The sequence below is a fragment of the Microcaecilia unicolor genome, chromosome 3 (assembly GCF_901765095.1).
Source record: "Microcaecilia unicolor chromosome 3, aMicUni1.1, whole genome shotgun sequence".
Lineage (NCBI taxonomy): Eukaryota > Metazoa > Chordata > Amphibia > Gymnophiona > Siphonopidae > Microcaecilia > Microcaecilia unicolor.
Window position 1 is genome coordinate 352,660,384 of NC_044033.1, and position 15,945 is coordinate 352,676,328.

The window sequence follows — 15,945 nt, forward strand, 5'->3', positions numbered from 1 at the left end:
ATTCAGGTACACTGGATATTTCTATACCTCCGTCCCTGCAACAGCAGTTGAGGATGTCCTTTGATGTGCCTCTGTCGGCAGTTGAAGACGTCCTTTGCTATGGCAGTTGAGGATGTCCAAAATATGGACATCCGTGCCTGGATGTTTCTGTGAGAAGGATGTCCACGCCTGTCATGCCTCTAACACCCCCTTTATTTATTTGGATTTTGGATCACAAGTAGCAATAGTGGGATTTGAACCAGTCATCTCTGGATTGCAAGACCAGTGCTCTAACCACTAGGCCACTCCTTCACTCCACTCTACTCTACTCCACTCCACTCCCTTGAAATTTGGCCATCCCTGGGGGGGGGGGGGGCAGTTGAGGACGTCCAAAATGTTTGAAAGAAGGACATCCACGCCCTCGTTATGCCTCTGCTAACACACATATACCTCCCCCCCAGGGACCTGCATACTGCCCCCCCCCCCCCCCCACAGGAATGGCCAAATTTCATGGAAGTAGAGTGGAGGAGTGGCCTAGTGGTTAGAGCACTGGTCTTGCAATCCAGAGGTGGCCAGTTCAACTCCCACTGCTGCCACTTGTGATCCAAAATCCAAATAAATAAAGACAGTGTCAAAGGCATAGCAGGCATGGACATCCTTCTCACAGAACCATCCACATTTTGGACGTCTTCAACTGCCGTCACACAGACAGAGGCATATAGAAGGACGTCCTCAACTGCTGTTGCAGGGACTGGCATAGAAAAATCCAGTGTACCTGAATGTAACTCACCTTGAGCTACTACTGAAAAAGGTGTGAGCAAAATCTAAATAAATAAATAGCAAAGGACATCCTCAACTGCCGTCACAGGGACGGAGGCATAGCGAAGGAGGTCCTTCACCCATACTCTAAAAAAAAAAAAAAGTCAAAAGTTTTTAAAGTTATTTTTTTCAGGGTGGGAGGTGGTTAGTGACCACTGGGGGAGTCAGGGGAGGTCATCCCCGATTCCCTCCGGTGGTCATCTGGTCATTTAGGGCACATTTTTGTGGCTTGGTCGTAAAAAAATAAGGACCAAGTAAAGTCGGCCAAGTGTTTGTCAGGGACGCCCTTCTTTTTTCCATTATTGCTTGAGGATGCCCATCTGTTAGGCACACCTCAGTCCCGCCTTCGCTACGCCTCCAACACGCCCCTGGGAACTCTGGTCATCCCCGCGATGGGAAGCAGTTGGGGATGCCCAAAATCGGCTTTCAATTATGCCGATTTGGGCGACTCTGAGAGAAGGGCGCCCATCTCCCAATTTGGGTCGAAAGATGGGCGCCCTTCTCTTTCGAAAATAAGCCTGCTAATGGATGCACGTAAAAAATGAAATTACTGCCCGGGCCACATGGTAGCCGGGTGGTAGTTCAAAATTGATGCGCGTAGGACATGCGTAGGCGCCAACACAACTTAGTAAAAGGGCCCCTAAGCTAATAAATAGAGTATGCATAAGTTTTTAGATTCATATTAAAGAGTGTAAGTCTTTTACTCTTACACATGTGGATGTTTGCATGTATGTGAGTGAGGGACTCGGTGCTGCTGGTGGAGGGGTGGGCAAGTATATGAGAGAGAGAATTAAATGGGGAATAAGAAGGAAGAGGGAGATAAGCAACTGAGAGGACTGCAGAGGGGATGGGCTGGGGCCTGAGGAGGAGTGAGAAAGTGAATTGGCTAGGGGAGGAGTGATAACAGGGATTGGTTGGGAGAAAATGAAAGAGGAAAAGCTGGTGCAGGTGAAAAGGGAGGTCATTAGGGAGAGTGAAAGAGGGGATTAGTAGGCAAAGGTGTAAAACATAGGAAGGGTGTATATGTTTGTGTGAAAGAGAGAGAAATGGAGAGAGTGTGAACTTGTGTCTGGGTAAATATGTACATGATAGAGAGGGGGGTGGGGAGAGAAGAAATCCTGAAAACCAGGTTGTGTTGTGAACTTTGAGGACTGGATTTGAGGATCCTGGCCTATGTCCAGAAGACCATATTATTTGAGAGTTTATGCAAAAAGGAGAGTGGCAGCTAACCACACTGAGATAGACAAGAAGTACTTACTGGGCTATGAACAGAGGGATGCTACATTCATCCAAATCACGGAAGGAGTGTAAGAGATATATGAGGACAGAAGAGAAAGCACATCTCACTTTGTACAACTACTTTACTTCGTTTTTAATGAATTGCTTGCCTCATCGTTTTCACATCCTTGTTACAGTATATATTTTGGCAAAGGAAGGATTAAATAAATTGGAGTTTTGTTTATACTCTATAAAGCAGCTTCTTCCGTTTTCTTTCAAAGAGTCATTTCTGTTCCTGCTAGAGATTGGTTCTAAGCATATCACCACGACACCACCCATCGGGGACAATTTTAATAGTTTATGTGCATGGGGAAAGGATTTTGAGATTTGTGCATTTTTACTACAGCCACCACTGAAATTGGAAGGGGGGGGGGTCAGTATTCAAAAGGGTTTAACGCGTTAAACTCCCCTGAGATGACTGGCCGCTGATATTCAGCAGCACTTAACTGGGTATTGCTGCTGAAAATCTTCACTAACCATTCTCTGACCGGTGGGTTAGGGGTGGTCTGAGGGCAGAGCCAGAACAGAGTTAGCAGTTAGCTAGTTAGTGGTGATATGTGAAGAGGCATTTTTGATATGATGCCTACATAAGTACATAAGTATTGCCATACTGGGACAGACCAAAGGTCCATCAAGCCCAGCATCCTGTTTCCAACAGTGGCCAATCCAGGTCACAAATACCTGGCAAGATGCCAAAAAAGTACAAAATATTTTATACTGCTTCTCCGAGATTTTCCCCAAGTCCTATTTAATAATGGTCTATGGACTTTTCCTTTAGGAAGCCGTCCAAACCTTTTTTAAACTCCGCTAAGCTAACCGCCTTTACCACATTCTCTGGCAACGAATTCCAGAGTTTAATTACACATTGAGTGAAGAAAAATTTTCTCTGATTCATTTTAAATTTGGTCGTTTTGCTCCAAATGTGAAGAATCCAGGTGGCAGATACAGTGATTTTCAAAACAGCAAAACATCTACCTTTTTTTCCCGACAATGACCACTTGCTAGATGTTTTTGTGCTCTTTGAGTTTATCTTTATGGTCCATTTTCAAAAAAAGAAAAGTCCAAGTGAAAGATACATAAAATCAAGCCATTGGGATGTAGGAGGGACCAGCATTCTCAGCAGACTGGCCACACAGACATCCCAGCAGAGCAGTGGGGCACCCTAGGGGGCACTGCATTTGATGTCACATAAAAGTTCCCACATACACATCTCACCCTTACCCCCTTACATTGTATGGGCAGCCCTCCAAAACCTACCAAAAACTTTCTGTACCCAACTATACACCACTACAATAGACCTTATGTCTGCAGGTGTCACGTGTATGTGGGTACAGTAGGTTTTGGGGGGGATGACACATTCCATCACAAGTGTAACAGTTAGAGTGGACTATGGGCCTGGGTCACTTTCTCCATGGTGCACTGCAGCAACCACTAGGCTACTCCAGGGACCTGCTTGCTATACTAATAGGACTGGTATAATATCTGAAACTGTCATAAAGGCTGGTGTGTACTGTTCTTTCACATCTTTGGGGGGTGGGAGTGGGGTCAGTGATCACTGAAGGAGTAAGGTGGGAATCATTCTTTTATTCCTCCAGTGGTCATCTGGTCATTTAGGACACTTTTTTGTGGCTTAGTTGTTATTAAAACAGGTGTAGCTCAAACTGTCTTAGTTTTAGATCTTAATTTTGATCCATTATGGCAGAAAAATGGCCAAGTGTTAGGAATGCCCAAATCCCGCCCTTAACATACCCCCAACATGCCTCCTTGTGATTTGAACACATTGTGGATGAACAGCATAGAAAAACATTCATCCACAATGTGTTCAAATCAGGGGCGTAGCCAGACTTTGGCGGGAGGGGGGTGCAGAGCCCGAGGTGAGGGGGCACATTTTAGCCCCCCCCCCCGGCGCTGCCAACCCCCCCCCCGCCATTTTTACCCACCACCACCACCTTTGACCCCCATACCGATGACCCTCTTGACCCCCCTCCCGCCACCAACCCTCCCCCGCCGCCGCCATCTCCGTCGGCTACCTTTGCTGGCGGGGGACCCCAACCCCCGCCAGCCAAGGTCCTCTTCTTCCAGTGCAAGGCTTCGTTCTGTTTCTGTGAGTCTGACGTCCTGCACGATAACAAGAATTCTGTTTATGCTATAGTATGTCCGTGTGATTTGATTTATATAGGGAGGAGTTCAAGATCTGTTAGAACTCGTCTCACAGAGCATAAATCTCGAATAAATACACAAAACCTCCAAGCTCCTCTGGTAGAACATTGGCTACAGATGGGACATCAAGCTGATGATATAAAGTGGAGGATTATTGAACATATTGAAGAGAGGAAGGAAGGGGGGGTCTATTGATAGGATCTTAAATTTCAGAGAGCAGTGGTATATTTATTCTTTACAGACAGTTTTTCCTAAGGGATTAAACGCTGAGCTCGATTGGGCATCTCTGATTTAGGCTCTGCCCAATAGGGACGGGGGGGGGGGGGGGCTATAGACGTCATCATTAGAGGGTATTTAAGCTATTAGAAAAAATGCTGGCGCCATCTTTGTTCAATGAATATAGGGCAGAGCTGGTGCTAAAAAAACTTTCAGGGTAAGTGTGTCTGAGTATTATATTCTTTGCTTATGCCCCATAAAAGTATAGTTGGGTTGTTTGCATGGGATCTAGTATATTAATAAAACTTTTTGTGTTCATAGGGGTGGTCCTTGAGACAGCTCGGTCTCGGGCGAAACATATGTCGGGCATTTTTATCCCCTGGGTTTGAAGATAGATGGACATTGAAAAGCTAAGTTAATCAAATTTATAAAAAGCTTTTGAAATAATATTTAGTCAATATAGTTGGCCTATGAAGATGATGGATGTTGTTTAACGCTGCCATTACAATGATTATAATGGCAACGGACATCGCTGAGGTCATTTAAAAATTTGAATTTTCAATGAATGATTTAGTAAAGATGGTCTGTAAGTTATACACAAAATTGTTTATAGTTGGATATATATGATTATTCTGGACTATATGCTGGTATCCAACAATTAGTTGCAAAATAACAGCCGATTGTGTCAGTACTAAATATCTGCAGTTAATTCAGCCCATGACTGGGAGTGGCTTACAAGCGGCCTACCACCATGGGCTGAATATCCCCTGCATTTTCCAAAAATACTAGGACTAGGGGGCATGCGATGAAACTACAGTGTGGTAAATTTAAAACAAATACGAGAACATTTTTCTTCACCCAATGCATAATTAAACTCTGGAATTCGTTGCCGGAGAACGTGGTGAAGGCGGTTAGCTTGGCAGAGTTTTAAAAGGGGTTAGACGGTTTCCTAAAGGACAAGTCCATAAACCACTACTAAATGGACTTGGGAAAAAATCCACAATTCCAGGAATAACATGTATAGAATGTTTGTACGTTTGCGAAGCTTGCTAGGTGCCCTTGGCCTGGATTGGCCGCTGTCATGGACAGGATGCTGGGCTCGATGGACCCTTGGTCTTTTCCCAGTGTGGCATTACTTATGTACTTACTTATGTACTTATACATACATCCATTACACACCTGGACTGGCTTGCTACACCCACTGTAACTTACGGGCCCTTTTACTAAGCCATGTAGGTGCGTACGTGTATCAATTTGGAGTTACTGCCTGGCTACCACATGGCCCGAGCGGTAATTTTGTTTTTTTACGCATGTCCACTATGCGTGCAGGAAAAAAAATTTTTATTTTCTTGCGCGTGGCGGAAACCAGGCGGTAATCGTCATTCTACGTGCATAGACGATTACTGCACAGTTACCTCGTGAGACCTTACCGCTAAGTCAATGGGGGGGGCGGTAAGGTCTCAGACCCACAATGGACGCATTCCAATTTTTATTTTGCTGCATGTCTTTTTTGGCAAAAATTTTAAAAAGGCCTTTTTTACAGGCGCGCTGAAAAATGGATCTGCGCGTGCCCAAAACATGCGCCTACACTAGCACAGCCCATTTTTCAGCACACCTTAGTAAAAGGACCAGTTCCTCATATCTTGATTAACTGTACAAAGAACTTGCCTTTAGTTTAGCCACCCTATTTATCCCAACTGACTCTGTACCACTCATCTCGTCCCCATCTATATATCTGCACTTAGCCCCTCAGCTATATGGTAAGCTGTATTGTAGAGCAGCATTATTATCATAGCAATGTCATTTGAATGTTCTAATTGTGTGCTTATTATGCTGACAACGTATTATATCTCTGTTATTTGAATTTCACTGCTGCTAAATGAGCACATTTTTGATCCTGTTTCATGGTAGTCCAATTATTAGGTTTCAATTTGCTGTTTCTAAGTTTTCCTCTTTCATTCTGTCTGTGTTTATATTTGTTCATTTTACTATCATTATGCTGTTAACAAAATTGTAAGTTTGATGTTAAACTGTACCTACTGAACACCGCCTTGAGTAAATCTCTTCATAAAGGCAGCTAATAAATCCGAACAAATAAATAAAATATCCACCTCTGAAGTCACCCTTAGCCCCAACCTGTTGAGAAGCCTGCTACATAAGCAGATCAGGTAATATATATTTTATGTGAAAATGAGACCAGGAAGATGAATAGTAAGGAATCTGTATTAACACCACTCCCCCCCCCCCCCCCCCAAAAAAAAAAAAAAACATTTTCTACAAACCTCTTCAGGTTTTGCTTGTTATTGTAATTGTGTAGCGTGCCGTGAGCAGGCAGTACTTTCTGTAAAACTTTATAACGCTGACCACTATCAGCATGAAAATTTAAAACAGCCTTTCCCCCCCCCCCCCCCCCCCCCCCCCCCTTTAACTGATCCATCACCAAGGGCAGTATTTTATTTCTGGGCATTGAAAGTTAATCATTGACTCATGCTAGATTTCTGACTTGTTCCCATCACATCATCTTTGGAATATTACTCCACATACACAGCAAGCATTCTAGCCTGGGCATCGTTAACTGGAAATAGAACATAACTCCGCAAGATGGTTCCCTCTCCATGAAAGAAGCGATTGTGCTCTCTCATGCGATGCAGTTCAATGACTGGGAACTGGCCACAAGATCCAGGGACAAAGCGGGCACTATGTGGCTGCCTAGTCAGGTCGCTGGCCCATGCATGCTTCCATTCTCTAAGATGGCCCCATGTCCTGCAGGCCTTCGCCCATCTGCACTGACTGTAACGGAAGGCTAGTAGCACTACTACTACTACTACTATTTAGCATTTCTATAGCGCTACAAGGCATAGGCAGCGCTGCACAAACATAGAAGGAAGACAGTCCCTGCTCAAAGAGCTTACAATCTAATAACAAAGTCACGACTTACAGCACTGCCACAGCTTGCGCTCTTGTGTACTGAAAGACCAGTGAGCATATCTGCCCATTTTTTTTTTGGTTCTTTAAAGCATTTTGCTTAGCACAGCAGTATTGCCTGCGGTCTCTGTTTTGAGAAAGCAGTGAAATAAACACAATAGAAGAAATTGTGCTTTGAGCCAGGGTGGGGGCCCTGCTGCCTGCTTCCCCTTGATTCTTAGGCTTCAGGCCAATAAAAATGGTAGTGGAAATAAACACATTGCCTGGATAAATCTACGCTGACCCCTATGCACAAAGTTCATGCAGAACACCACAGCTACTGCCAGTAGTCAAAGTAATGGATTTCCCTCTGACAGGAGGGGGCAATGTGAAAATCCTGTGTTACACCCATTGTAACTTAAGAGTATTTTTGTTGGCAAGTACTAGCTAGGGGAATAATTCTAAATACACGAGAGAATGGATACATTGGTTAGGATTTCTGCCTGATAGAGAGCTGCATGAAATAACTAATTTTTCATCATCACATACAGCAGTTTTTCTGGCCAAGCTCTGTCTACTCATTTTGAGGGGTAATTTGATAACAGGCAACCTTGTGTGGCAGGTATGTGCATAATTTACAATTTTCTAAGGGAAAGTATGCACACGCTTTCCATTTAAAAGCTACCCCACAGAACGTACATGCATACATTTACGTCTGCAATACAACTCAAACATCTTCCCGGTTTATTTTATGCACATGCACAAGTAGTTTATAGAACTACGCACTGTCATTGGAATGTTTTTATGTTTCACCTACATCTTCTGAAATTTGTCATCTTTTGTTCATTTTTGACCCGAAGAAGGTATTGCCTTCGAAAGGTAGTCAAAAAATGTATTAGGTTAGTCCAATAATAAAGGTGCCATTTTTTTGTTTTGAATTATTTATATTACTTTTAAAAGTGGGCTAATATGGCTACCACACCGTCTTATCCTACAGGTATGCATGTAAGGATGAACCCTTCCCCTGCTCTGGCCCTAGGAATGAATGCCATCACTTCACTTGTATAAACTTGTTGTCTAGAGATAAGTTTACACGTATATCCTTTGGGCAATTTTACAAAAGGTTATTTCTGTGCATAAAGCACTGTTTTACTCACGGAAGTGACTAATTTTATAACTTTGTGCATTTGCAAATAGTAGGCCCACACTTTTCCCATTACGGGAAACTGGCAAATTTTCAAAATAAAAGGATTTGCATAATCACACTTTTAAAATTACATCAAGGGAGTTATGTGCCTACAGTTAGACCTGCTGGGGCCGATATTCAGACCTGGGGAGTTAGCCTAACTCCCGCAGATGGCGCTAATGCCAGATATTCAATGCCGGGCTGTTTCCAGTGACCGGCATTGACTACCCAGTTTAATTTTTGCTGGTTTGAACTTAACCAGCCAAGCTGATATTCGGCACTGGCCGGTAAAGTTCAAGTCAGCCAAAAATATATCAGCTATACACGTGGCCACAGACGGCCACCAAACCCATGCTAAAAATTAGCAGATAGTTGGTTATATCACAGTATATTACTGGCTAGCCGCTAGCTGCTAACTAGCGATAGTCAGCGAGAGATAGCCATCTATTTCCCGTTGAATATTGCTGGATAGCCAACTATGTATCATTTAACTGACCAGGTGCCGTTCCTGGCTAGTTAAATGGTTTTAAAATCAGAGAGGGGGGGGGCTCATTAGCATACCCTAAATTCCTGGGCCATTCTACACATAGTCACACATATTTCCAAAAGAAGGCACTTGAATTCAACAGTTCTAACCCTCTTCCAGGAATGCCTCCATGCAGTTCAAGTAGAGTTACAGGTGTACAGGCTACATGTGTAATTTGATAAGGGCCTAGTTTTGGGCAAAAAGCACCGATTTATGCACAGAAATGCTTTTAAAACTGCTCTCCTTATAATAGGAATCTTAAGGGGTAATATTCAGCCCACAATGGTAAGCGGCTTGCAAGCTGCATCCTCAGCTAACCCTGGATTCGCAGCTGCTGGCACTGAATATCTGGGTATGTGCGCTGACCCAGAAGTTAACTGTGAGAAAGCAAGAAGGCAAACGGTATACTAGATCCAACGTGTAACAGGAAGAGAAGCAGACCTTATGTAGGAAAGCACTCATTATTGGTTCATCAATACTCCCAGGATTCACAAACAAGCACCCAACATGGCCATGTTTCACCAAAAAAACGGCTGCATCAGAGGCAAAGAAAACCAGCTGGTGTCAAACCTAAAACTTCACCAACACCGGTAACAGGTGTCTCTCCTCCTGGGTCAGTTTGAAACACCTGTTACCGACGTTGGTGAAGTTTTAGGTTCTGGCGAAAGCAACACCACCACTCCGAAGTTTTAGGTTCTACACCCAGCTTCTCTCTCTGTGCTAGAAGTTAACTAGATGCTGGCTGTTAGTGAGACTGGTCTGCTTGCTGTCCTAGTTTTGTTCAGTTATTTAGCTGGTTAGCACACTGAATATTGCACCCACGCTCCTGCCCAGTAAACCCTTTTGAATCTTGACCCCTTAGCTCTTAAGAAATTAATCACTGCAATACATACTGTAAGTAAACAGCAGCTTTAGGCCTCCCAGAGGCCCAGGGCAGAAACTTCATAGGGTGCTCTAAATCCAGGTGGCAGGGTAACCAAATTTCATTCCTTTTAGGAGTGCATTTTTATGATTTACAAACTTAATGCTATCACAATACGGGGTAGTATACAGGAAGGCAGGCTTCTTGGGATATCTATACAAATCCTTGAAGATGAAGAAAGAAGCTTATCTCAAGTTGTTGAGGGATGTTTGGATGACTGTTGGTGGAATATATTTAATTTTTGTAAACCCCCACTATGATGTCATAAGTGCGCTCACTTGAAGGAACAGGCTCTGAAAGATGTCACAGTGTTTCCCCACAGAAATAATGATCAGAGCCTTTACCAAACCAAGAAAATTGTTACAAATTAAAATTTATTTTAAAATTAACTCAAACTTATTTCAGTATTTCAGTGGCTTTCATGTATTAACAGAAATTCTATTTATTTTCTTTAACAGCAATCAATCCTAGCAACTTGAATCTACTATCAATCAATACATCAGATAAGTATTCAACTTTTTAACCTAAAATATTGAGCAATAATGTTAAGATTATTCTTTTGTGTAAAGGACTGATTCTTTGTGTTGTTTGTTTTGTTTCTTTCCAGGTCTCACAGTCAAGAACCCAAAGGTAAGTATGTGTGTAACCTTATAAAGTTTTTTGTCCAACGCTCGAGCTGGTAAGTACTTAGCTGCAAGACTGCTGCAAACCTTCCTCAGCCTTCTTCTCTTTCTTGCGTTGGAGCTCTTTCAGTCTTTTGTTTCTCTTAGAACAATCAAGATTCTGATACAGAAATCTACAAAAGGAATGTGTGCTTTAGATCCGTGTCCAGCTTATGGAAATGTCTCATTCTTTGAATATAGGGATCATGGAATTAATAAATTAATTATCACAATAAGGCAATTTCCCTGAGGTAACAGGATCACTTATGTTGAGAACATTATCAAAGGTGGAGGAGGGGGTGGATTGAAAAATTGAACTATTGTCCGGTGGCAAATTTGCCAGTTTTGATGGAATACAACTATAACAGCACCTGGAAGATATTGAGATACTAAATAAATCACAGTCTGGGTTTTGAAGTGTATTTAATACTGAGACAGCATTAACACCACTGATAATGTTTAAGAGCTATTTATTGGAGATACTTAAAATACCTGCGCAATCACATCCTCCAATTTCTCAGATTTATTATGCTGCACCTTATAAAAAATATTAAGTCAGGTCAGAGTGTGCCTGGCCTTACGGAGGCAGAAACTTTAATACACTGAATCTGATTCAACTTTACAAGATGAAAACGAGTGAAACTGGCTATATCGATTGTAAAGTTTGTTTTGTATCCCGACTGTGACTGAGTGTTGATTCACTTTTCTTAAAGTGCTCTTTTAGAGTATTTCCAGATGTTGTTACCCAAAAAAGACGTCAACAATCTTTGGAACTAAGACCGTGTATTCAACAGTTGGGAGGTTTATTTTGGTTGAATTTCCCCATGTGTGTTATAAAATGGAATTCCCTCAAATGTATATTTTTTGATCCTGAACACTTCCCCCCTGTTTACCAGTGGCGTAGCCAGACCTGACATTTTGGCTGGGCCCAGAGCTAATATGATTGGGCACTGCAGAGACCGTCCCCACCCAAAAACCCACCAAAATGAGAGAAAGACAACTTTTTTAAAATTAAGCTAGCTGGGCACTATTAAAATTTATTGTTGGGAAATTTCTGGGTGTGGATGAGCTCCTCATTGCCCTAGGCAGTGAAATGTCTACCCCCCCCCCCCCCCCATCCAGAAGTCCACCACCAGATCAGAGACATCATTTTGACTACAAGAGTAATCAAAACGCTGGCTGGTCATGGTAGTGGGCTTCTGGGTGGGGGTGGGCTCTTCACTGCAGGACAAAAAAAGGTATATTTTAATCATTAAATATATACATTTTTGCCCTAGGCAGTGAAGTGCTTATCCCACCCAGAAATTCTCCAACAATAATTTGTAATAGTGCCCAGGCCCCAGCTAGCTTAATTTAAAAAAAATGACACTGTTAAAAATTAATATGATGTTAAAAAAACGTATTTAAAATTTTATTACCTACAGTGCAGGGCTGGGCTCAGTGGGCTGGCAGCTGCTTGGCAGTAAAGTTGTACCACGGTTCGTACTTTTGTATCACATCACACTCACTATCTCGATCTTGAGATGGACGGACGGAGCGGAGCGAGAATGAGGCTGAGCGCGCCGCTGCGCACAGCCGCAGCATACCGATGGAACATCATGAGTCATTAGCAGCACGCAGCGGCCTCAGCGTGCCGCAGAAGAGCCTAGGACGTCACACACGGGGTCACTACTACTAGAGGTCAAGAGCTGCGACCTGCATTTCAGTGCCGTCTCCGACTGCATGCCGTGCATGCCGAGTCTGCCTCAAGTCTGAAAGGTAGGTGGGCTGGATCAGTGCTATGGCTAAGCAATGAGAAGGCTGCTGCAGTGTGTGCGCTTTTCAACCGCGCTTGAGTGGGCGGGCCTGAGCTGGCCTACGCCCCTGCTGTTTACTAACCCTCAGTAGTGGCTGCCGTGTCGGCATTGCTGTGCGGCTCAGTAAACAGGGGTGAGGGTGGGGTTAAAGACTTTTTTTAAATTTAAAACTGCCAATTTTACCATCTACATTGGTTCCTCTTATGTCAACTTCCACTCCATAAAAGTAGCTGTTATTGTACTTGCCCTTCAGAATTTGTGGACGTGAATGTAATGCCATAGAATAAGAATTGGTTTAACTTTATTTTCCTCATTATTGTGAAATATGGTTGCTATATTTTTCTGTGACAAGAATTTATATCTTGGAATTGTATTTATAAAGAAGGTCCCAATGGGTTTATTGCATTATTCTTATGCAGACAACATTACATGGGTGTTTCCAGTTGATTAGAGCCTACAGGATATGTATGCCAATATGAAATAGGTATATGTACTTATAAAACAGTGGATAGAGAAGAATGGGTTGAAAAGCAATCTGGAAAAAGCAAATATTTTTTGGCTAGGGGGAAAAAGAGATTAATTACCCCAGATGATACCAATTTGGGCAGAATCACCTACGTCTTTAAAAATGGAAACTAAAATACTAGGCATAATAATTGATGCAAAACAATGGAATCTCGATAATATGGTGGTCAGGAAGGGGCTTTTTTTAATCATTTAAGAATGATCCATAGGATTAAGACCTTCCTGGAACTAAAGGATCTACAGCTGATTATACAGGCTTTGATACTGTCTCATCTAGACTATGCTAATATTGTTCTTCTGGGTTTATCAGATACACAGATATGCAGGTTACAAGTTCTGCAGCACACAGCAGTCAAATTAGTTTGGGAGAAAAATGGGCTTACCACACTGTATCATTTCTGATTAAGTCACATAAAGGTACGTTAAGAGGCTCATTTTCAAAGCACTTAGCCTCCCAAAGTTCCATAGAAACCTATGGAACTTAGCCTCCCAAAGTGCTTTGAAAATATGCCTCTAAGTCTACTTTCTATTGCAACTTAGTAAAAGGACCCTCAAAGTTAGGAGCATAAATCCTTTGAATGTATGCATTCAACCGTAGTACATTTTCAAAGAGGCCAAGTTATGAGCATAACTTAAAGTTAAGAGCATAAAACTTTTGAATATCGGGCCCATGGTATTTTTCAATCAGATCTAGTAATGTAAGATCTTATTGTCTGATTCATAGATTTTTTGATATTATAATATTATATTTAATCTGATTGATAAAATATATGTAATCCACTTTAAACTTGGCAGGTAAAGCAGACTATAAATGCCTGTGTTATATTAAATTATATAAAATTACTACAGTATATGATGCAAAGTTGTATCTCAATCATCTAGTTGGTTGCCAGATACTGCTGAAAATCACTACAGACCGCCTCTGCACTATCTAGATAGCACCAGAATGAAGCCTGGATTTATTCGGAGATTGGTGATATTCACCATCAGTACCTAGATAATTAACCAGATAACTTAGGATATCTTATTTCCCACCCTAAGTTATCTAGATTCACCATTATCCAAATATTGGCAGCGATCAGCACCAATAGCCGGATATCGGCAGGCAGGGAATATCTGGGTATAAGTTTAAATACCACAGCCAACATTTAAAAGCGACACCGATCACAAAATTTAAATATTAGCCTGTATGGGTTTGGGTTTTATAAACTGAAGTAAATAAATAAATGAGCCTGGACTTGCCCCAGTTGAGTTACTTAACTTTAATAATGCTGTAAGGTGAGAGGAGCTGGAAGTAAGAGTAATGAACATCCCAGTACAACTTCTTACCATTGAAGAATCAGGTTAAAATTGACAACAATGCAATTCTATGGAAAGCACAAGAATTTGCACCCTGTTTGCTGATAATTTATTTTGTCATCAATATGTTTAATATACAAGGACCAACTTATTCAGCCTTGTTTTCTGATCTGGATATAAGCTGCTTCATGCATGAAACTTTAAAAGCAACCCAAATTTAGAAAGAGGTGAGCTTACAGCCCATGAAAGATATTGCTCACCTTTATTAAGCTTGAGTTTCTGGTTCACTATACAAATTCTGCCAAGGATTACTACTGAAAGTATTTATAGAAGAAAATATATATGGAAGAAGTAACTAACTTGTTAGTCTCACTGACACACACAAGGAATGACTCAGGTTGCACATACTGCAGTGGGACATGTTTATCCACTCCTACCCTAGCTGAGATGATATTTAACCATCTCTCTGACCTCATGTGCAACTTTCTTCAAATCAGTCACCTTACTTTCTAACTCTTCTTACCCATCCATATGTTACAACTTTGCCTTACCCTTCACTACCAATTATAATGTTCTATTACATACTGCAAGTGGTATACCATGCATACTTTGTATTTTTAGTTGAATATTTTTACTGCTGTAATTGCCTATTACTCATGTTTGATCTATTCTTACTAAATGATAAGTAGTAGTAGTAGTAATACACCACCTTGAGTGAAAACCTAATAAATAAATTTATATCACTGTTTCCAAGCCACATTTATAGCTTACTCCACTTTATGGTCAAATTGCAAGCTCAAAAAGCACATTTTGTTCAGTATTAAAATACTTAAAAAAAATCTCTTCCCAGTGTGAACAAGTGGATTACAATATGTTTGTTTGAAGTGGTAACAGGAACTACCCATAGACACAAGTAGCTTCTTCTGTTTTCAGCTGAACTTTAATACAATGTATGGTACTGATTCAAGTCCAACAAACAAGTCGCCTTTTGTTCAACTAAATATGAGACAGACTGGAGAGGGAACTGGCACATCCAGCATCATTATCTATGCCACTGGCTTCCTTTCTTTTAATATTTCTATTTCATTCTGTCAACCACTGTTGAGGTCAGGGGACATATGACAGACATTTAAATGCTTCAAAAATATAAATCAACTACAAGAAGTTTCCAGTAGGAAAGAAGTTCTAGAACAAAGGATCATGACATCAGGCCGTAAGACAGAAGACTCAGGAATGATATTAGAAAATATTTCTTTACAGAGGTGGTAGATACATGGAACAGCTTTTCAGTGGAGGTGACAGGCAAAGATGAAGGCAAAGAAGCTGCTTCAGGGGCAATATAATACCTAAGGAGTTATCCTCTCACTTTCCCCAAGGTAGGAGAACTAGGGTGTGATGTAACTACCTCCCAGGTAATACAGAGCATTAAACAAACTGAAAGTGTCTGCTGGGTGAAACACAGCTGTGTTGGGTATCCATTTACCTGCTCTCTACAATAAAGACTTATAAGGTCATCTTCCACCACGTCTGCTTCTTCATCTTCCATTTTACTGGGACTAGCGGACTGCTTGCCCATCTGTTTTTTTTTTTTTTTTTACAAGCGATTTATTTATTTATTTGTCACATTTGTACCCCACATTTTCCCACCTATTTGCAGGTTCAATGTGGTTTAC

At 41.7% G+C, this 15,945-nt stretch overlaps 1 protein-coding gene across 1 annotated transcript in view; it reads right to left on the bottom strand.

Annotated features, from left to right (window-relative positions):
* ADGRG6 (adhesion G protein-coupled receptor G6) overlaps window positions 1–15,945 on the bottom strand; it is a 491,599-nt gene that overhangs the window by 315,392 nt on the left and 160,262 nt on the right.